The sequence below is a fragment of the Camelus ferus genome, chromosome 30 (assembly GCF_009834535.1).
Source record: "Camelus ferus isolate YT-003-E chromosome 30, BCGSAC_Cfer_1.0, whole genome shotgun sequence".
Lineage (NCBI taxonomy): Eukaryota > Metazoa > Chordata > Mammalia > Artiodactyla > Camelidae > Camelus > Camelus ferus.
Window position 1 is genome coordinate 19,908,001 of NC_045725.1, and position 12,550 is coordinate 19,920,550.

Sequence of the window (12,550 nt, forward strand, 5' to 3'; positions counted from 1 at the left end):
CTGTCAAGGAAAAATATTTTTCTGGCAGAGTAAAGTGGGTCACACACCCATCTCTAGCAATCTTGGACAGGTCCCGTTGCATTTTCTGGCTCAAATGGAGAGGGTTTCTCGCTCCCGGTACTCGCCATGCCAAACTGCCTATGATCTGTTGCAGGAAAGGATCGTGGGTCTGCAAGGTGATGGGGGGGGGGTGGCTGGGCAGTTCACCTTGTGGCTTTCACCCAGCGGCCACAACCCTGGCAAAGGGTCTAATTCCCAAGCTTTCCACTGGGAAACTGGGAGAGGCAGACTCAGAGCAAAAAATGCTATGTTCGGGTTTCCAAATCAAAAATGCCACTTGTGAGCCATGCCAACCTCCAAGACAGACGTCCTACTGGAAATACATGAGTGGTCCAGTATCACACAGCGACTAATCAGGAAGCTCTACCCCCAAACTCCAAGCTCTTCCCTCGCCTATATGTATAAGGATAAAAGAGGGTAACAGCTCATAAAGGAAAAGAGTGGTGAGAGGAACAGAGAGTTCCTTGATTTCGGCATGGTGGATGTTGAGGGAGGTAGCTTTCAAAAGTTAAAAAGAATAGGCTAGGGAAAAACAGGAAATTTGACACAGTGCTCCCTCAGATGTCAAAGCCTTTGAGACTAGGTGGTTTCAGGAAAGCTGCACGCTATGTAGGTGCCGATTCGTGGACCTGAAGTGTGTCCCAATTTGAATACGACCCCAGGAGACTAAAGTATGTGGTCTATGAACCACACTTTGACAGTCACTGCCAGAGAATGGAAGGTCCATTGGCACATTTATACGCAGAGGGAACAGGAATTGGGAAAGAAAGGGAAGAAAAAAGATAGAACAGGAAAGATTTCTGGAATAAGATTCCAGGACAAGCAAGTGAACGTAAGGGGAAAGATGCAGATGCTGCAGGCTGCCAAGAGAATGAAGAAGGATCACATTTTCTTCTAAGATGGGAGAGAAGAAGCCAGCTGAAGCTGAGTGGCAGGTATTCTAAGATGAACTACCTCAAATCAAACAACTCATTCCTACGTCTGACAGTTCCCGGAAACCCCAGGACTCTTGCTTCACTTTGTTGTCGCATTGCTTCCTATCCTCCTACCTTTCTTCTCTGAGGACTACAGGACCCACTGAGGGGCTGCCGGGCTCGAAGTGCACAGGGAAGCCAAGAAGCCAGCCAGCCGCAGATGGTAACAGAAGCAAGGTAGACCCTGCCGTCTAGGGAGAATCAAGGTTAGATTCGGGGTTTGGAGGTGGTCCCCCGAGAGCCAGTGTTTCTTTGATTTCAACAAATCCTCATGTGACACAACAGACATTCAACATGGACAGTGGGACAAATGAAGTCAACAGGCCTTCCAAAGATACAGCAGCGTGAGAAGCAAGAGGGCATAAAGATACAGAAAAGCAGGGGGCGGAATGTCTCAGAAAGTCAATCCTGCAGAAATCAATGGGGAAAGTAGATTGAAAAATGTAGATTTTTGGCACTTAAAAATGATCACCATCATTGATAACAGCGAGCAAAGATCTGCATTTATTCATCCTCTTCATCAGGTCAAATAAGTGGGAGAGGGGAAAAAACCAGAGACCAACTGAAGACCTACTATGTGTCAAACCCTGGGCTTGGCACTTTCAAAGCATCGTGAGGTGGGTCTTATCTCCATTTCCCTCACACAAAAAAGGGAGACCAGGAGTTTACGGGGTTGAGCCAGGACGCAAACTGTATCTGAGTGAGCACGGAAGCAGGGTGTCTCAATAAAGGCAACAAACCAGCAAACTAGATTGACAATCTGTCAGAGAAATCCACTACGCCCCTCACGCCTCCCCGTTGAGAACACTTTTTACTCTGATTCTGCTTGGACTCCGGTTCTCTAAATCGTTTCTCGGTGCTTTCATACTGTTCTGCTTAAAGACTGTCCAAGATCGGAAACTGCCTGGGTGTAAACAGTGACCTGAATTCCACAGGGGAGCCTCACTCCAGGCCAGCAGAGCAGTGAGCAAATCCCAGTCCTTAGCAGGTGCAGGCGTTCTCATTCGTAAAGCAACAGGTCCTACGCTCATCAGCCTCATTTATCCCTTATTAAAAATTAATGATGATGGCATTTTCCCTTGACTTTGGCCACTCTTATTAATCATTCTTCTTGTAAGGTTCTTTTCCTTATTATTGTGGTTTAATGGGTTGCTGAAATGTTAAGGGAAGGAAAAAAAAAAAGACTCAGCAGTCATTAGTGTGGTCCTTTACCTCTGGCTTTTTGTATCTTACATGCACTGGGGATACTTCCTACACCATCCAGAGAAGCAGCTGGGGGTGCTGGTTAGAACACGTGCTTCAGGTCTGGCGGGACTGTGTGCCAATCCTAATCATATCACTAACCAAGTAACCTCACGGTCCTTCACTTTCCTCATTCGTCAAGTGAAGAAAATACATCCTTGTCACAACAGCACCGCGTTCGACACACAGTCAGGGCAAAACAACGACTGGCTATTGTTACCGCATCGGGATACTGATGACCATTTGGGGACATTAACAGATAAGCATTGTGGACGTTGTTGGACAAAGGTCACGGTCATTCTTTAGAGTTCAGTGCTGATGGAGCACGGATTTAATTTGTTCTAATGTGGTCAAGGAAGCTGTATATTTGTATCACAGGCACAAAGACTGGACCTGAATCTGGACTGCTTTGAAAATGCACGCCTTGGGTGGCATGGTCAAATAACATAGACAGCCGTGAGACGAACGTTCTCCAAATCCATCCAACTGTGCGCGCTGCTGAGGTAGCCACAGCTCTACAAGCAGCAGCACACGTCTGCAACCGCACGTATCTGTGCTATGCTAAGGGGAAAAAGACACCACCTCGGTGGTGCCCAAGGCTTTTTTGCACTTACCATCGTATTTTAGTTCCAAACAAGCCTCTTTGTTTTATGACCTCTTCCCTCTGCACCTCTCTCTCTGCTTGTGTCCCTTATGTGCCCAGTCATCCATGTGCACGACGCCGACAGTGCCATTTCCTCTTCAGCTGTCACCCTTGAGTAGTTTTCCAGTCCTTTATAGGCTAACATTTAAAGACATAACTCCTACCCACTTACAACTTTTATTCTAAAGAAAAGAAAACAAATCAGGCTAAGATCGCCGGAGTCCAACTAACTTTTTTCAAATACCTCTCAAGCATCGAATAGTTCCATTCAACGCACTTGCAACTGTAGGGCAAATTCAAGCAAATCTTTCTTCATTCACTCTGTTCAGCTTTCTCCTACACACTGATTTCCAGTATCTTCTTGGCTCTTTGTTAATGTCACCAAAAAAGTGTTCATTGCAGTCAAACTTACTTACAATAATTAATTTTGAGTGATAAGCAAGTATCTAGTTTCAATCACTGTAGATTTTTTTTTTTTTTTGGTTTGCATGCATAGTTAAAAAAAAAAAAATCAAGCAATTTTTCTGTTTACTTGATATTGTCAAATGCTCCAAGGAAGAATCCTGGTTCTGGTAACGTGTTCTGGTCACCTCAAATATCCTCATCTAAGATTGCAGAGAAGCCCTGTACTCTCCAGGAATACCTATCTGATGAACTAGAAATACCAATTGCAGTGAATTTCAGGACATTCCCTCAAGCACGGTATGGTCTTTGCTTAGCCCAATACCTGTCACTGGGTGAGTGATCAATATATATAAATTATAGGTAACCTCCAACTTTCCCTGTAAATATACTGAGTTATCAATACGTCTGTCTGCAGTCATCAGACCAGACCTGGAAATGATTACAGAGCTATTTTTATTACCTAGCCTTTGATTTGTCTCCATGACATTGGCAAATGCTGAGACTGACCATTTGGTGCTACACATGCTTCTGGCCCTTTATCAAAACCACTAGCTACATGTCTAGCCTTTGTCTCTCCCCACGTGAATAACAGCTCCACGAGGGCAGGGGATATTTTCTGCTTTGTTTCCAGATGTAGCCCAAGTGCCTGGCACATATTTGCCAAATGAATGAGACAGGTTGAATATGGCTTAGAAGGTCCTTCAGAAACTGGCTCTTGTGGACATGGAGAACCCTTTCCTCATGCCTGCCTTCTTCCAGTGCTCTGAAAGAGATGCCCAGTCTCTCCCTCCTAACCTCCTGCAGATGTCACTCCCTCCGCCTCCAACGTGCCTCCATCTTGTTCCCACACCAGCTCCCTCTGTGTCTCCTCCCGACCTTCAGATCTGAATTTAGATGTCTCCTTCCTTTGAGCTCTGTCCCTCTCCACCAGAAGCTCCCAAAGGACCCTGTATTTCTCTAAGCATTTTTACTTGCTGTGTTTTCCACCAGAAAGAATGTTAACTCCACGTATATGGTTTTCTAGGGTATATCTCCAGCCCCAAGACATGCCAAGTATTTGGCACAAAGCTAGTGCTCGATAAAAATCTGATGAATGGAATTAACAAATGACTTAAAGACTGAACACTAATATAGGAAAAGACCATAAGAAGCACGTCTCTTACCCAGAGCAACTGATCCAAATCAGTACGTGGGATACAAGTCAAATAAGCTTACAATGTAATTGAAAATCCAATCAATCAATATGTGTGTTGATTCTTTCCATAGGTTACAGGTATTTTGAGCCGGTTAACAGTGGGGTGTGCCTTCAAATAAAACTTCACCAATCAAGATGCTGTGATTAGAAAGAAGTTCACGGGTAAAGAAATGATTATTAATATCCTGAGAAATAATTTCACCTGATTAATGACTTAACTGCTTTATTCATCCAAATATAAGAACTTTAAATCTCTCTAAAGGTTATGTTTTCAACTTGCCAAAAATTCTACATAAAAGTAGGTGCTAATGATTTCAATGGAAAAAGGGAATATGCTGTGTGCAAAAACAAGTAAATACCTAAATTACCTAAATTCCGCACATTTTCTTTACCTTTGAGCCACATATTCCAAAACGTAGAGAAGACTTTAACAGGTTTTCTCTCTGCATTTTAATTTTACTAAATGAAATACAGGGAATCCAACAGAAGCACAAGTCTCTCTACTGCAGTGGCCTAAGTGTTGGCCAGGAGCCTCCCAGAAACGTGTCCGAAAAACCCAAATCAGAGACAAACAGCGCTCTCGTTCCCCAAGTGATGGAACAGCTAACAAAACACCCCTGTTACCCACCACACCGTTTCACAGATTCTGGGGAAAACACAAACCAAAAAACCGAACTACGTGCTCATAACATCAAATCATGGCAGCCTGGGCTTGTTCCTTCCAGTGAACAGACAGCCTTAAAAATTGTCGCGTCTGCTAAGTCACACAAGAACGTGCAGATGATATTACAAAGTATAACAAAAACCACCAAGTACTTGAGAACATACTTCCACCAATTTTGAGGCTAATTTCATCACATTCTTAGCTATTTCCCTAATTGTTCTGCAAAAAGCAAAGCTTCCTTCTTCAATGTCATTTAGTCTTAGCTGCATATTACAAAAAATAATAAATGGACATTCTTTTTGAAATATTTATAGGACTGACTTTCCCCTAATTTGGACTGTCTTTCCTCTGAATCAGTAAAAACTCGTTAACATTTTTCTTACAAGGGAAATCATCCCCATTGCATATACATGTTTAACTGTGAATCAACAAAATGAATATTTGCCACTGACATCATTATTACAGAGGCAAACCTTTAGGGCTATCGGAGTAAGCCTATCGGTTTGAAGGATAAATAAAATTTAAAAACAAATACAGAGATCATTTCAGCCCTTTCTGGAAGTAGGCACAATTTTAACACATTTAAAAACTATCCGTTTTCCTTGACCTAAAAAAAATGTATTAATTTAGGGCATAAAAATATCTGGATGGTAAACAGTTAGGTGCTAAGTAGGTGATGACTCACTTTTACTGAGTGGAAAAGAAATAGAAGGATTTAAAAATATGTACTCGGTTCAAGAAAAATGAACAGTTTTGAAAACTAAAATGACAGTTCTTTGAAGCGATGTGTAGGTCAGAGGTTCCTAAACCTGGCAGGACATCAGAGTCACCAAAGGCACGTTTAAATTAGACGCTTGGATCGCAGCCCAGACCTCCAAATACAGAACGTCTGTAGGTGGAGCCCAGGCGTCTGTATTATGTGAATGGCCCGGAGGTAGCTCAGATGTACGGTGAGGGTGAAGGGCTACACGATGTGGTCCTATTTCCTTATGGAGCCCAGGGGCCACGGGCTGACAACGGAAGAAGGCCCTTTGTTACATATCCTTCTGTATTAGATGCACGAGGACATTAAGAAATAATGAGTATTCAAAGAAAATACAGGTCAAGACGTACCAAAGCTTCTTCCTGGCATTCTCTGCCCAGCTCTTGCTTCTGCTTTCTCATTAGTCACTGAGCACTTGCAGGTGGGGTGGGGGCTGCTAGGTACCCAGTTACTACATGCAGATCAGTCCCCCCTCAGCAAGATGGCAGACTCACCCAAGTCTCACACCCCCCAAAGAATCATCTATTCCCAGGGACATAACCAGTCCAGTTGCAACTGGCTCTGATCAAAACGTAACAAGAGAAATAATAACGTAGCTGAATGGATCCTTCTACAGATGAACTCAAGTCTACCAGCTTGTAGAGACATTTAAATTACACACGATAATTAAGAGCTTAGAGAGGCTGTTTCAAGCACAGATCACCATCTACAGTCCTGATAGGAAACTGGAGATTAATTTTGTTTAGAAGATTTTTGCCCATGGGAACCAGGTCCTGCAGGACAGAAAACTGTGCAGTAGATGAAAGTTTCTTTGTCCCTCTCCCACATGGTCAGAAATAACATCCCTGAAACTTCTCTCATATGCCATTCTTAGGGAGCCACTAAAGCAACATCTACAGGTGGGAAGGAGTGACCACGGCAAGGAGCCCTCCTCACAACAGCAGTAAACGTCCTAAAGTAAAAGCTGAACACGAAGCAAAGACAGATTAGAATTCTGGGAAGGAAAGTGGGAAGTTGTCAGCTTAAGGAGGCAAATTGCAGAGAAAGAGAGAGTCTCGCGAGAAGATGACGGCTGTCAGCCTGGGATGGGAGGCGTGTTCACCACAGGCTCGAAATGCCGGAGTCCGGGGGAATGGAGAAAGTGAAAAAGTACCTTTGAAAGTCCAGCCTCTCACCTGCCCTAGGCAAGAACTCTGTGAATCCCAAAACAGCAGACGAGGTCAAGGATTCCTAAATTCATGCTTGGGAGCCAAAGTGAGGAGTCTGGTTTGGAGCACTGGGGAGAGGGTGAGCTTGGGAAGAGAGCAACGTCTGAGGACTAGGAAAGGAAGCGGGTACCCACACGGAGAACACAGCCCCGCACGGCGAACAGCCCAGCAGAAACAGAGGCGGCTCTTCTCCAGACATTCTCCATCAGGAAGCCAGTCAAAAGGAAGACCCAGAATGGTAACAGAGTGAAATCAATGGACTTTCTTTACCTGGCACGAGGCAGGGTTGCTTACAGAAGTGAGGGTGCAGCAACTTCAAAGACCCTAAGAGCACATCTTTTGGTGTGTTATGTTCCAGGATCTAGCACACTGCCTGGCACTGAGAAGTACCAATAAACACTGGCCGAATCAATGGCTCAGGGAATACCCTGGAAACAATGATAAGATTCCATAAACACTTAACAAATACTTAAACATTAAACACCGGGCATAGCGGGATAACTCTAAAAGACGGAGGACGTGGGGGACAAAAAAGATGTCTTGGTTATTCAAAGACCACTTAAGATAAATATTTTAAAGGCAATTAGCTTGTTTCCTCGAAGGGTCAGTTTCAAAGGGGCTGGTCTAAGGAATTAACTAGATAAAACAAATCCACAAAATTATTTCCCACTCTTCTAAGAAACACAGCTACTTGTTCTTCCCCTCCTTCCCAGCTTCTCCTCCATTCTTCTAACTTCTTCTAGATTTTCAGGTGACTACTGCTAAGCTTTAGGGTTTTATTTGTTTTTCTTCTCACCCCTTGATCACCTGTTCAGGCATGAGCCTGATTTCGTTTGTATTTCTTCCTTCTCCCCTGGGAAATTTATGTCTGTTTCTGGCATCTGTCCCCCATCCTCCTTTGTGAACACTGAGGTGAAAAATTCATTTATTTGTTTTTAGCAGCGTCCCCACTGCCTGTCAATAAATTACCCATTCTGTCTCTTCAAGGCTTGACAAACCACTTTGCAGACCTCCTGTTCTGTAGGTGCTCTTAGAAATAACTCATGATTATTTATCATCACCTCATCAGTAATCTTTCTTCCTTTCTTCACACTTAATTTGAAGATTTTTTTTTAACATTCTTAACATCTTCCTGTACTCATGCCAGTCTCCTCCTCTGTAACACTCAATGTCAACTGTGCCTCTTTCTTCATAAATAATTGCTTTGTGCTCCTTAGTTTCCAACTCTGTTAGCGTGATAAGTTGGAACATTCTCATAGTGTGTTTATTCTTACACAGCATTAACTGTGGGGCATCTCCTTACTGAATTTTATCTCTGAATGCGTGTGCCTTTTCTCACTCTGAGTGTTTCTGCTTTCACTGCTTACCCTACCTTTTTGTTTCTTTTTCATCCTGCTTTAGACAGTCTAAAGTTCAAGGCTGACTATTAAATTTTGCTTCAAGGGACAGAAGGGCTGCAGTTCTGCCTACATATCTCCTGCATTTTTCGGTGTTTAAATCAGTTGCTCTGATGGTATTTGCTGTGAAAAGCATCATTGGATGACCAACTCTAGGGCAACAATCTATTAGGTCCGAACTCCTACATGTGTCACAGATTTGCATAACACCAAATCAAGCTTCCCTGCTTCTTCTTTTTCTTCTTTAGTTTGACCGCAGACTTGCTGAAGCCTCTAGCTGGATTATCATTACACTCTGAAAATATTCTCCCATTCTCCACTTCCAATCATACCCTTTGTTTCGCATAAAACTTAATCAAGAGGAGTTTCATGTAAGTTTCCACTTGTACATAATGATAAGTAGCTAAAGCGACATTCAGTACATTTCCAGCCATAATTTTTCTTTCTATACGACACACAGATAAATCACATTTATCTACCTCCTGGTTTTTCATCACGTCCATCATCTAGTGATCCTTACTACCTGATAGGCACCTTGTAACTCCTTTTCCGCTGCAATTTTTGTAACCTGTAATTATTAGCCAGGGTTAGCTTGTACCTGTAATTTCGAGTGATGCCTGTTTCTTCTAAACTGAAAAGTTAAAGAATGAATACCAGCAAGTCCCTTGATTTTCTAATCAGTGTTTATCATACCCATCTAAATGGAGTAAACTGCATGTGATATGTGTATTAAAAGTTACTTCTCAAATATAAACTGCACAAAATGAAACAGCTTGAGTTATCTGGTAGATACCAGCTGATAAATACGATAAAACTGCAAAACAGAAGGATTTTGTCCCTCCAGCGTGGAACAGATTAAGGAAGCCAAATAACAATACTGAGCAACATGCCACCAATCAGCAGAAATTCTTCAGCAGGCCACGACACAGTGTGAATTTATGTGCTGCTTTTTAATTTTCAATATATATATAGTTATATCTATTTTAAATCAGTGAAAATTTGCACAAATAGAAAGTGACTTTCCTAGGATCACCAAGAAATCACGGCGATCCAGTCTAATTGGCAATGCTTTTAAGCACCACATTTAACTGGATTTTCTTATAGCACTAATGTTCCTCCACCAACACAACTTAGCAGGCAATGTATTTACAAAACTATAATAGCCTGAAAGGAATTAACAATGAACAATGTGCAAAATAGTCAATTACGGGCTTAAACTTTAAACAAGCGCTTACAATGAAAATTTAAAAAAAAAAAAAAACCATCTTGGCTATTGGGTCATTTTCCAGGCTACTAACTGCTAAACCATGTGCAGAACGTGCTTCCAATTTAACCATCCAGATTTTCTAAAAGGCAGATAGCTTTGCTCTGCAGGCAGAATTAAGTTGGTCTTCAATTTGGTTTTTAAAACATGGCAGTTGTACAGAAAACCAATAAGCTTTTTGCTACAGATTATCTGAAAAAGAAAGGAAAAGGGAAGTCGGTTTTATTTTAAAAAACCTTAATTTGTCTGTCTATAAACGTGAAAAATATAACCTTACTTTGGTTCAGAAAAGGGTGGTAGCTGAACAAATTCTACAGCCCCATCAGTTTCTGAGAAGCAACAGCCCCAGGTCTTGGCTCTTCGGAGACACAGCACTGGCAGTGGGGGCCAGAGCTAAAATAACATGCAGGAGGTCATGGGGGCTTTTAAAAGCTACAAAGAAAATCTGAATGTTTCCTAGCTAAGAAAAGAACCTCTCCGGTCTTACAAGTAATCAGACACAAAGAAATCTGAAAGTTTCACTCTCAAAATGGCTGGTTTCGGGTGGCACCAGATGAAAATCCACACCCAAGGAAGTGACCAGAACAGAAGACAAGTACATGGAGGCACCTCTGGGGCTCGGGTCCACAGAAGCCCTACGCACCGGTGCAATGAACCCAGATGGGCTGGCTTTGGTTAATGAGCATTTGTTCTTCTCATGAACATGACCAGACAGACGAAGTCAAAGAATGGCTCGTCCAGAAAGAAGTCCACAAACGCGAAAACAGTGCACTGACGTCCCCGATGATTTGTGACCGTTATGACATTTATTATGATATCAAGTCAGGTTGACCTAATCTTGGCTCGGGTCAACCTAGACCTTGTATGAGATCCCATTGCTTGTTTAAAAAACAAGTTTCTGGATGCTAATCCGTTCCCTCTCAAGGAGTGAGTCAAGCTATCAGGTTATCACCCTGCAGTAGGACCCTATTCTTAAACTGCCTGAGAGCTCACACATGACTCTCCAGGGTTCCTGTTTGTCCCAAGAACTGTGTTCCTGAAAAGCTGTCAGGAGTCTAATTTTCAGTCTCAATTTAAAGGCATCCTCTGGACAACACCCTTGTAAAGGAAGTAATTACCTCTCAATTTATCTTCAGTGTTAACCCAAATATTCATATAACCTTACACACTTATAATCAACATCTGGCTCACCCTGTAATATTCTGTCTTAATACCGGATATAAGTGAAGGGACACTTCTGTCCAGGTAATTTTAAGATTTTTGTTGCTGTCGTTTATTTTGAGTTCTTTTCTCTTAAGGCCCAACAAGGCAACCAGTTAATAATGATCAGTCAACTGCAACTTTATTCAACATCATATCCTATTTATTGCCTGAGAAATGTGGTTGATCATACAACTAAAGAACTACATTTGCTTCTTCCATTGGTCACAGAAGAACCATCTGTCTTAAGCTTTCCCTCCAGAGGGAAGAAAAGCTGCAGTAAAGACAAGGGTCCTACAATTGCAGAAGTGGGTCCCATTAAGCGCCCTCACCCACTACAGCAGTAACACTGAACATCTATCAGGTGTTCACCATCTACTGGGCACTCCTCCATCCACTACACATGCATGACCTCATCTATTTCACCCCACAATCCTCACAGGTGGATTTTATAATTATCTTCAACATATACGTGAGGAAACTACGTGGAAAGGGTAGAGTCAGGATTAAACCCACGAGCGCACACTGCTTAAACATCACACAGTACAGCCTCTTGGATCAACAGTGAAAGGATGGACTGAGGGCACATTCGCAGACCAAAACCAGCAAGAAGGAGCCTGATAAGTGAAGATCAATACAAAGCCCCATTCTACACCAGGGAGTGGAAGACCTGACTGTAAAAGCAATGAATATTAAAAAAAATAAACACTTAATTTTAGTGGACGGCAAGCTCAACTGTCAGTCAACGCCAAAACATGGGTTTGTCAGTGAAACCTTAGACTGCAGTAATAGTAAAAATGAGAGCAGTTCCACTACTGAGTAAACCAGACTGGGGACACTGAGGTAAGTCCTGGATTCACCCCTTGGAGAGGGAAAGAAACCAACCAGAACACACACACAGGACAGCAGCCAGGAATACAAGGTGTCATTAGACCATGCTCCGTGATTCGTTAAACGTTTTCCAATGACACTTTTGAGGGAAGCAAGGATTCTCATCCTGGGAAACATGTGGAAAGAGAGGCAATACACAGTCCGACGGAGCTTCAGAGGAGAAAAGCAGTATGCCAAGCTGACAGTTACAGAATTGGGACCTTTCTGAAAGTCAGAGCTGCCGCAGTGCAATGAGCTGCCTTGGCAGTAGTGGCTTCCCCAATGCAGCGAGTGCCCAAGCAGAGGAAGGAGTGCCTTTTGCAGGCGTCTATTCATTTATACCTTAGTCATAGTATCCAACAAGTTTGCGAAGGCCTCTTCTAGGATTCCTACACTGGGAGGGAAGCTGATGTAAATCAGAAAGAACACAAAAAGAGCGCCAAGGTCAAGTCCACTTACATGAATCTATGATGTCTTCCCAAAATGAGGGATAAATTTATGAAATGGGAGTTTCATTCCAACCTATCTTAGTGGAAGAAAGAAAGGGGGAAAGGAGGAAGGAAGAAAGGAAGAAGAAAAGAAAGAATTCATTAGTATGTTAGAGATGAATGATTAAATATAACACCAGAATGATTATATGAGCAAATCAAGACTTATCTAGTTTT

General features: G+C 42.5%; 1 protein-coding gene across 13 annotated transcripts in view; it reads right to left on the reverse strand.

Moving 5' to 3' along the window:
- TCF4 (transcription factor 4) overlaps nucleotides 1–12,550 on the reverse strand; it is a 344,633-nt gene that overhangs the window by 199,974 nt on the left and 132,109 nt on the right. The gene's annotated exons all lie outside the window — the stretch shown is intronic.